The sequence below is a fragment of the Anthonomus grandis genome, chromosome 6, assembly GCF_022605725.1.
Source record: "Anthonomus grandis grandis chromosome 6, icAntGran1.3, whole genome shotgun sequence".
Classification (NCBI taxonomy): Eukaryota; Metazoa; Arthropoda; class Insecta; order Coleoptera; family Curculionidae; genus Anthonomus; species Anthonomus grandis.
In genome coordinates, this window is record NC_065551.1 from 17697703 (window position 1) to 17707590 (window position 9888).

Sequence of the window (9888 nt, forward strand, 5' to 3'; positions counted from 1 at the left end):
TGTAGATATGTACAGGTTAATTCATAAGATCATTCTCGGTCATAGTATTTTCTAGCAGCTGAAAGTAAGTCTCAAAATCTTTTTTGTTCATACCCAAGGATCGATTAATGGAGACCCCTTCTGCTTTTCTCACTGACAGCCTTGGGTTTCTCTGCAGAAATAACTGCAGCCACGGATAATCAGCTAATCTCAATTCCTTATTAAAATTATGTTTGATACCCAGCTGTTCGGCCAATCTAATAAAGGCCGTTCTTCGCACATCAGTTCGAGTAGGAGAAAATCATTTTTTTTGAAGTTTTAGGATATGTGTGGCCAACTTTTTTTCAGCAGCTTTGCCTAACGTTGAGGAGGGTCCAAGAGTACCTTTCTTTATATTGTCTGCCAATTTTCTTCTTCGTAGAGTAGTTGCCGGTACCCCAAAATTACGAGCAGGCTCATTAACTTCCATTCTATTTTCATTAACGGCTTGAATGGCGTCGGCTAACTGTTGTTCGGTCCAACTAGCCCTGGAACAACTTCCAGTACGTTTGTATTTGGTGTGCATACTGAAAAGAAAAATAAATATTAATGAGCCATCTCACCTCAAAAATAAGTGAACCATCTATCCTCGTTGTGAGCGGAGAGATGGCGCACCTCAAAAACTAAACACGTTTTGAAATATGCACTATTTTGAGGTTATATAACAAAACTTAAATGTTTTTACTTACCTGACACGATATTGTGAATCAAATTATTGTTAAATTTAAAGCTCGCTAGCACAAAGAAGGAATTCCGACAAATATTTTTGTACTATACGGATCACGTATAAATTGATATTTAAGTAGACATTTAACCGATGAACACAAACGGTGCGGTGCGGTGGCATGCCTGATATGAACTGAGGTACCTCAGAGCACAGCCGCTCCCCTTTAACGTTAGCGGCGGCGCTGTAAAACCATTGCGCCATCTCACCTTCTGCGCCATCTATCCTCGAATTACCCTACATAAAAATTGGTCAAATATTAATTTTCGGTAACTTTTTTTTCAATTTTCATTTACGTAACGTTTTAGCCTTTATTAAGCCATTTTCAAGTCACTTTAGTAAAAACTGGATAGTTTTTCAATGAACCTTTTTTTAACTATCTTACTTTTTAAAGTATATATTTGTATATAATATAACTTCTTGCTACCATTCTTGTAAAGTAATTAATTAGTTAACACATCTTCCTTAGAATTTATACAGGATGGCAAAAAAAAGGTCAAACCTCTATTTGTGACTTCCTGATATATTTTTTGAAAAACGCTTAGACATTTTGGATTAGTAAGTGGGGCATCTTTTTATATATAGCTCCATTTTTAAAATTTTTAGGCTCTCCATTTAACTTTTAGTAACTTTTGTTTAATAACTATATATTTAATAGTTGTTAAGATATTTAGGTTTATAAAATTCTACTAACTTAACATATGATGATAATAATGAATTGCAAAATATAATAATCGTGGATACCAGCAAGAACATCATCAGTCTGCCCAGTTATAACTGTCATCGCATGTCATCGAAAAAATTTGCTTTTGAATTTAAATTGTTAAGTTATCTACTTAGTTATGATATAAATAGTAATAAATTAAACTCAGGTCTTAAATATATTGAGTGTAAGGTCAGGGAATTACACGTGTTTCGCTTGTACTGGGCATCACCAGATCTTCTTTAGAGAAACAGAAATAGTTTTACGAACACATATCATTGAACCTAATTTACGCTACAAATAACAAACTTATAACTAATTTCATACCTTTAATATTCACTAAGAAAAAGAAAAACAGAAAAACAACACTACAGGTTACAAGTCCAGGGTAAAAAATTAAAAGATAATAGAACAAAGACGAGTTATCACATGTTAAAAATATAAACACAATAAGTCATTCATAATAAAACAAAAGTTGCATTCACTTTAGGAAAAGTCACATTTAAATATTCGTTGATAGTGAGTTAGATTGAGGATACAGTGTTTATCGGGATAAACTTAATGGAAACCAAGGGCTTCGAGTTAAGTTTTAGGCAGAAAAACCTGAGGGCAGATGATGAGGAAGTTTTTTCGTATCGTGAAAGGGATTACAGTATTCAGGTCCTACTTCCAGAAGAAGCTTTGTTACCAGATCAAAGCAAAATTGTTGAAAAGCCCTGCGTTGCTACCAAAACTACGAACGGTGAATAGTCATATTCGAATCTGCAATGCATGACAAGGCTTGTTCGCGATCAAAAGGGTATTCTTGGGAAGGTAATTATTATCAATCATTATTTTATGTTGTTAAAAAAAGGCACGGGGTTAGGTTACTGTTCTGCAGTTTCAGCAATATATGGATAATTTGCGGCTGTGGACGTCAATCAGGCAGACATTCCGAAAGAATTTGAAGAGCTGATATTGTACTCAGCTTCTTGGGACTATGCACTTACTACCTATGCTATTGAGAAATTTATCAACATCACAAAACCATTACTTAAAGAGGCTCTAACAAGCGCACCTATCCTGAAAGAGTTCGTCTCTACCTGAAAGAAAATTTATACTGGACACTGACGTTAGCAATATGGGTAAGGGAGACATGATATTCCAAATTCAGGATCAATAATAAGTAAAACACATTCGTAATTTTAGTTAGACGCTGCTCAAACCAGCAACTATTGCTGTTGTCAAAGCGAAGGAGCACTTCTACAAGTGCCTTTATTGGAGAAAGTTCCTGCTGCGACCTGACCATACAGCTTTAAAACGGCTCCTTCAGTTTAAACACCTAGAGAGTCAAGTGGCAAGATGAACAGAGAGGCTACAGGAGTTTGACAATGAACACCGATGAGAAGAATCCATGAAAATACAGATGCTCTATCACGAAGACCCTGTGCAGAGGACTTCAAACATTGTCGAATTGTGAGCAAAGGAGACCAAAAATCAGTTGTTAATAACCAGTGTCGCCGATAATACCTGGTAAAATGGGGATCTTATAAGAGACCAGGAGGAAGATCCCGATATTTAGATAGTGCTAACGTGGGTAAAGGAAGGAAGAAACTTAAGAAGAAGTTGATAAGTGTTTTCCCAATGCCAAGTCAAATTGGGCACACTGAAACTCTATAATTTTGGAAGATAGAGTGTTGCGGCGAAAAATAGTAAAAAGTAGACCACGACTGCATAGAGGAAAGATGACAAATTATTACGCCTCAATGACAGATTCCGGAGTTGCTAGAGAAAATCCATGTTGGTGTGTGAGGACATCTTGAAGTAACAAAGGCCCTGGGAGAAGTTAAGGAAAGATTTAACTGGGTTAATAGCAAGGCAGGAAATGCGTTATATGTGCAGCAAGTAATGGGACGCAGAAAAAGGAGAAGGCTTTTATATGTCAGTACAACGTAAGAAGTCTTTTTAAAAGAATTACTATTGATGTTGCTGGTCTTTTTCCCGAATCAGAGCAGAAAATTAGTTTAATCGATTACACCAGGGTCGTAATACACTATTTGAGCAAATGGGTTATGGCACATCCTCTACCATACCAAGGAGACTCTACTGTCGCCGACGCCCTAATAAAAGAATGGATCTGTCGATGTGGTGTTGGTTTGGCGTTACATTCAAAACAAGAACGAAATTTTGAATCCAGCTTGATCCAGAACATCTGTAAGACGCTTTGAATGAAGAAAACAAGAACTACTGCATTACACCCGCAGTCAGCATGGTTAAACGAATTAATAAGTACCAATTGGTATCTGACCAAAGTAGGCTCTAGCTATTAAAAGAACTAGGATAGATTTATTCATTTCTTTCTGCTGGTTTATCGATTGTCCATACATGAAAATACAGGCGAATGTCCGGCTTCAATAATGATGGGAAGAGAAATCCATCTCCCATGCGATGTGAAGTTTGTCATGATATTGTCAGAGGAGCTACGTCAGTGAGCTGCGTAGAAGAATGAATGTCATTCATAATCAACTGCGCATTTCTGTTCAAGATGCCAGTGATCGGATGAAGGACGTATATGATGACAATATCAAAGATCAGAGGAGAATAAAACCACGGTGACTTACATAGTTTGCCTATATAACTCTAAGAGGCGGAAAAGTCTGTCACCGAAACTTCAATACTTCGATTACAAAAGCCGCCGAGGGGTAAAGCTCAAGTCATTTACTTTAACCGACTGGTCCCTTATTATGGAAACTATGAAGAAGCTGTGCTGCAAGAAATCCAACGAAAGTCTGATTTAACATTTGATAAATTCATGGTTTATCATTTTAATGGCCGAATGAGTTGATAAGGCGTCATTTGTTAATTGCAGTAAGATCTGTTTACTACTTCACCTGAGTATGCTCTGGCACATTGTCTAGCTAAGGATTTACAAATGTTTGTAGAAATAGCTTCAGTTTTCCGTAGAAAGTTTGGAAAAAAATTAAGCCGTCAGAGTTAATCCAGAGTCGTCAAGCACTTAAGATAATCGAGGACGAGACTGGTAGAAAGATCTTCATCATAGCCAATAGGCCGGCAATACCAAACAGGCTTTTTGTTCTCTAAAGAAGGAGTTGCATGCCGAGAATTTGAGCAGCTTAGTAATTGCCAAACTCACGTGCGAACTTGATAATCTCGACTAAAGGAAGATTTGCAGCATGTTAGAAGTAGTCTTTAAGTCTACAGGCATACAAGTTCTATGGGAATTTTAGTTTCTTCAACCTCGTTCTCTGAAGAAAACCGTTGGTTATTATTTCTACAAGAGGTCCAGTTGCAAGAGGGGAACCTTCTGCCGATATCGACATCCACCATTCCTGAAATTATTTCAGGGCCAAATGAGCTGTAGCAGCCGATTATACAGGGTGTTACAAAATTCGGTGCAAATATTTTAAGAGCATATTGCTAGAGTAAAAATAAGATTATTTTACAACTTTTTTTCCTATAAACATGTGTTCCAAAATGCACCCCCTTAAAACTACAGCTCTCGCAAATTGCTCAAAGAAAATAAATTATTCTTAGAACACTAACTAGTTATGCATTAAATCTTTTCAAAATTTGCAAAGTCTCAGTTTTTTTGGGTTCTATTGACATTTTTCGCCCCAAAAATGATGTAAACTCAGATTCAGGGGAGCTTATCTTTATAATGGCCTATATCTTATGTTTCCGATAAGAATTTTGAAAATCTGGGATACCGTCTAGTTAGCTACAAAAAAATCTAAAATTATCGTTTCTTGCATTTTTTCGATACAACTAATTTGATTTGAGAAAAATTGGCAGTCACTGCCTACTTCGTCTTTTTCAATTTGTTAGTTTAATCGGGTTTAATCTCTTCTTTCGTTTACCAGCAATTTTCTGGAAAACGGTTAATTATATCGAAAAATGCAATGGACAAAGATTTAAGACTTTTTCATGGCTAGAGAGATGATGTTGCTAATTTTTTAAATTTAATATTGCAAACATAAGATAAGGGTCATAACATGTAAGCTCCCCTAAATCCTCCCCTAGAATTTAGTTAACACCATTCTTCTCACGGAAAATAAAAAGAGTAATTAAAAAACGGTGCAAATTCTTAGGACATTTGACGCATCACTGTAGTCAGACTTACACAAAATATTAGGAAAAGCTTATATGTCTTAACTTTCCACGCAATGTTTTTAATTCAGATAATAAACGATTTTACGAAAAGATTTTAAAAGCTATCAAGATGAAAAGATCTTTCAGCAAATCCAAGACTATTTATGTAAAGAGCAAAATATAGACCATAATCAAGCAAGTACATATTTTCAGATAGTTATTATGAATATCCCCTTCTGCCCTCTGAATCGAAGTGCACTAAAATCAGCCAGTCTATGTCTAAATCTAAAGTGCTAATTTTTTGTGCTATTTTACTCTAGATAGGGCTAGCCAAACTGTCTAAAATATCAAACAAGTTGATGCGTAAATTTATTTATAGACTCTTACTTATGTTAACGTCCTATAGAGCAACTAACAAAAAGTTTAGGCAACTAAAAGTACCCGGCGAGATAGTATCCAATAAATAACTAATAGTGCCTTTTCGAAATGATTGGATATTTAAGCAGCCTGTTCCAAGAAAAGCAACAAAGTATGATGAATAATGGTCCTTACTCGTGCGAGTCCTTTCCACATGCTGGTGTTAATGTGGTTTTATACATCCAGGCTGTGAAAAGGTACTTTTGGTTCTTTTTAGGAGTTCGCTGACCTCCGATATTAGGAGTTTAGTTCCTTCCCAGGGGATCTCCTTCTTCAGCAGGCCGAGGAGCCAATTTTTGGTTGGCTCATCGACGCAGGTGATGTGAATGATCTTTTCACTATAGCTTGCATCTGATCATTTATGTACTGTCTGTGAGCCGCTTTGCAGGAAAAATATTCTGTTGAAGAGCCAGCCTTCGGGGAAGCTTCTGACTGTTATGGCCGTTTTGATTCCTTCCAGACCTTTGGTCTGAACAGCAGGTCCTAGCGGCCCTGCTGGTGAAGGTTGCCTTTGGCATCCTTCGGTGGTTTTTGTTTTAGTATCCATAAATGGTCCCACGTGTAGCTAGGGAAAAGATGGTCCTTTCCTACGGAGCCCCGCTTGTGGTAAGGCTTAATACAATGGGGTGCGCCATGTTTCCCAAGGTTGATCACTTTTGACTGCGCTACCCCGCAGCTTAGCATCTCTTTAGCGCACCATACCGTAAGTGTTGGGAGATTTTTGAGCAAACACTTACTAAGAAAAAACAAGGGGGACAATAAAAGTTTCAAAAAATATTATAAAAGTTCTTGGTAGGTATTTGAAAAGATAAAAGATCTGTAAACCTATTATTTTGTTCATTCCTAGACCAAGCTAAAAGAAAAACTGCTCAGATTGAGAAGCTATAGAATTGATGATGCAGAAAATCACTGGTCACATACGGTATGCAAATGACCCGAGACCTCTGTTTACCGATGACAATTGGCGAAAAAGCCTTGGAAGTCAAGCCTTGAAAGCGTTCGATATCTACTATTTGCTTTTTGGAACTAAAAAAATATATATATTAGGTTTTCCTTGGATTATTTTTTAATTTATGTAATACCTTAATAAAATATATTTATAATATAACTTGCATTACAACATTCTCTTGGGCTGTTAAGATCTGAAAATTTTAGGAAAATAATCGCGAAGAGTTTGCAAAACATTTTATTTTTTTAAATTAATTTTGATAGCTTGTATAGTAAAAGAAAAACAGTAAGAATTAAATATGTTCTTATTTTGACATAACGGACTTTAGTAAACTCCCAGTATAAGACAAATTAATATAGACCCTTAATTGCTATGTGACGTCAAGTATTCTGCATATTCCGCTAAATTTATATAACGCAATAAAATAATAAAAAAATATATACATAGATAACTTTTAATGTATACTAACACATTTTATCCAAAGAAACAAACTCGGCAATAGTACATGCAAATGAATTCCGCGCAAAACGATGCAAAAAAAAGATACACACACACACACAAGAGATTATAATAAGAATTATGTCTGTAATATATGCAATAAAATAGGTACATTAGTGTCCCTAATAAAGTCTTCTTGATTCGAGATAGCTAGAGTCAACCTGCGGACAGGGTTATCTTTCTCTACGTCTATGACTCAGGGGTCATCCGGGTGTCAGAATATTTCACGCAGAAGACGTTTTGCCTATTTTTAATACTACTAATGGCTCTTAAGATGTCTTGCTTATAAAAAATCAAATTTAATAAAATAACAGTTCTTTTACAGTAGTAATTTGGTGGACATCGTCACTTTATATGGTACGAAAATACATCATGACAATATAATTATTATTCATACGCAGGCAGTGAAACCTTTGCTCTTGCAAGTGCAATTTTGCATTTATCGAAGATAACGTATTAAAGTAAAATTTTTCTGATATTTAACACCTTAAATTGCAGATGGTTATTGTAGATGATCGATCTAAGAGATGCGTTAACCCGTTTAGTAAAGCGAAAATTGGCGTGTATAAGACACGGCGGCGCGATGGTAATTTTATAATTCGTCGTTGGTAATTGTGATCTTGGGATGAGTCACGATAATCATTGCATATAATGGTATGAGAATAGAGAATACTACTTAACCTGTAATTTGGATGGGAAATTATATTACTGAGTATTAAATTGTCAAGGCTTAAATAGGTCTTAATACCTACAAAATAATAGAGGATTAAAATATTGAACCTTATGGTAGAATGCGATTTCTTATTTTATATTTGGTTGTGTAATAATACTGCCCCAGTAACATAGTAATATTAAAGAAATATAATTTTGGGATACTCATATAGTAATAGGAAAATGATTATTCATAGATCTCAAGAAATGCAATAAAACCGTTATTGGATGAGTTAAAAGTGGACTGTATATTATTTTATTCTTACACCGCTAACGCTAACTAATAAAAAAATGGACAAGACTATACGTTAAAATTACCAATTTATATTAATAAGCCTTTTTATTATTAGGAACATATTATTGATAAAATTAATATATTTGCGTTTTTTTTTACAAGATACAATAAGAAGAAAATGGAAGCATAAATACAATGATTTCTCTCGCAATACTGCCTTGTACTCACAAAAATATCAAAACCCAAAAGTATATAGAAATGATGATTGCATACAAACTGATAGAAATTCTTCTGACAAATCTGCCAGCATCCTCTCACTTCGCAACAAAAATTCTTATAAATAATTTGACAGTTTAACATACCTTATTGCACCAATTAAAATGGCAGAAAGGCGTGGCCAAATTAAGGCGGAAAAATCAAATTTAATTTAAAAGAAATCTCTTGAGTTTTATATTTAATCGCAATATCTAGGGCAAACTCCAAATTAAAAAGCTCATTAATAGAATATAGAGCCTATTTTATAGGTTTCAGCATCAGATATTGAAAAGGATAAAATAAAACTCATAAGAATTGTTTCACATACCTAAACCAGCTAATGTATTACAGTAATGAGTTAACAATAGTATAATACCTGATATTACCTACCATATCCCTAACTTCAAAATAAAAATAAAACAATGTTTTTCTTTAATATATTTATTATTTAACTTTCCTGAAAAACAATTACTTAAATTTAAATACATAATATACAATAGTTTATTATAACATACATTATATCAAATTAATCTAATAATGTATAAAAGTATTTTGTTAGCATTGAACTACACAAATCCAAACAGATTAGAAAAGCTTGTGAATATTTTATATACTTATTTACTTATAATTTTACATAAAATTCTATTTTTTGCTCGTAAATTAGCATTCAGTTAATAATATTTCTAATTTACTAACACAACTATAGATTCAATCGAAAATAAATTATATTATTAAATACTTATTTCCTAGAGAAAAATTAAAGAGTTATGAAAAGCATTCACTAAAAAAAAAATATATATATATATCTGTAATTCAAATCTAAAGTATCACTTACCTAGTATATTGTGGCATTAACTTTACACTGTTACTATTTTTTCAAGAGTTTGCAGACGGTAGCTCAGAATTATTGCAGGCTTGGGATTGTTCGAAAGTTCACTTATGACTGGCTATTAAAGAATATAATCTTGATTACAACTATTAAATAAGAGGGCGCCACTTAGTTTTTTTTTAATAAATGAGAGAAAACTAAGAAAAAGACTTGGTATACAGGCTGTCCCGAAATTACATCGCAATATCTTACCAGCCGCATCTTTGTCTAAAAATAACACAAAAAGTCCATATACAGTATGGTTCAAAAGTGCATCGTTTTTAAGTTAGAGGGTGTTTTATGAATCATGTTAAAGATGGTTTTTTGTTAATATATCCGGAACGCCTAGTTGTAATCTTTTGAAATTTTCAACATTTACTATTGGTTTTATTAAAAACTGATATTGCAACCATTTTTGCCA

At 34.2% G+C, this 9888-nt stretch overlaps 1 long non-coding RNA gene across 1 annotated transcript; it reads left to right on the plus strand.

Moving 5' to 3' along the window:
* The first annotated feature begins 1066 nt into the window (after nt 1-1066).
* On the plus strand, nt 1067-4949 carry LOC126737428 (uncharacterized). Its single transcript, XR_007661021.1, has 3 exons — nt 1067-2258; nt 2326-2569; nt 2634-4949. It is a non-coding gene; the product is annotated as an uncharacterized LOC126737428 (long non-coding RNA).
* The last annotated feature ends 4939 nt before the right edge of the window (nt 4950-9888 follow it).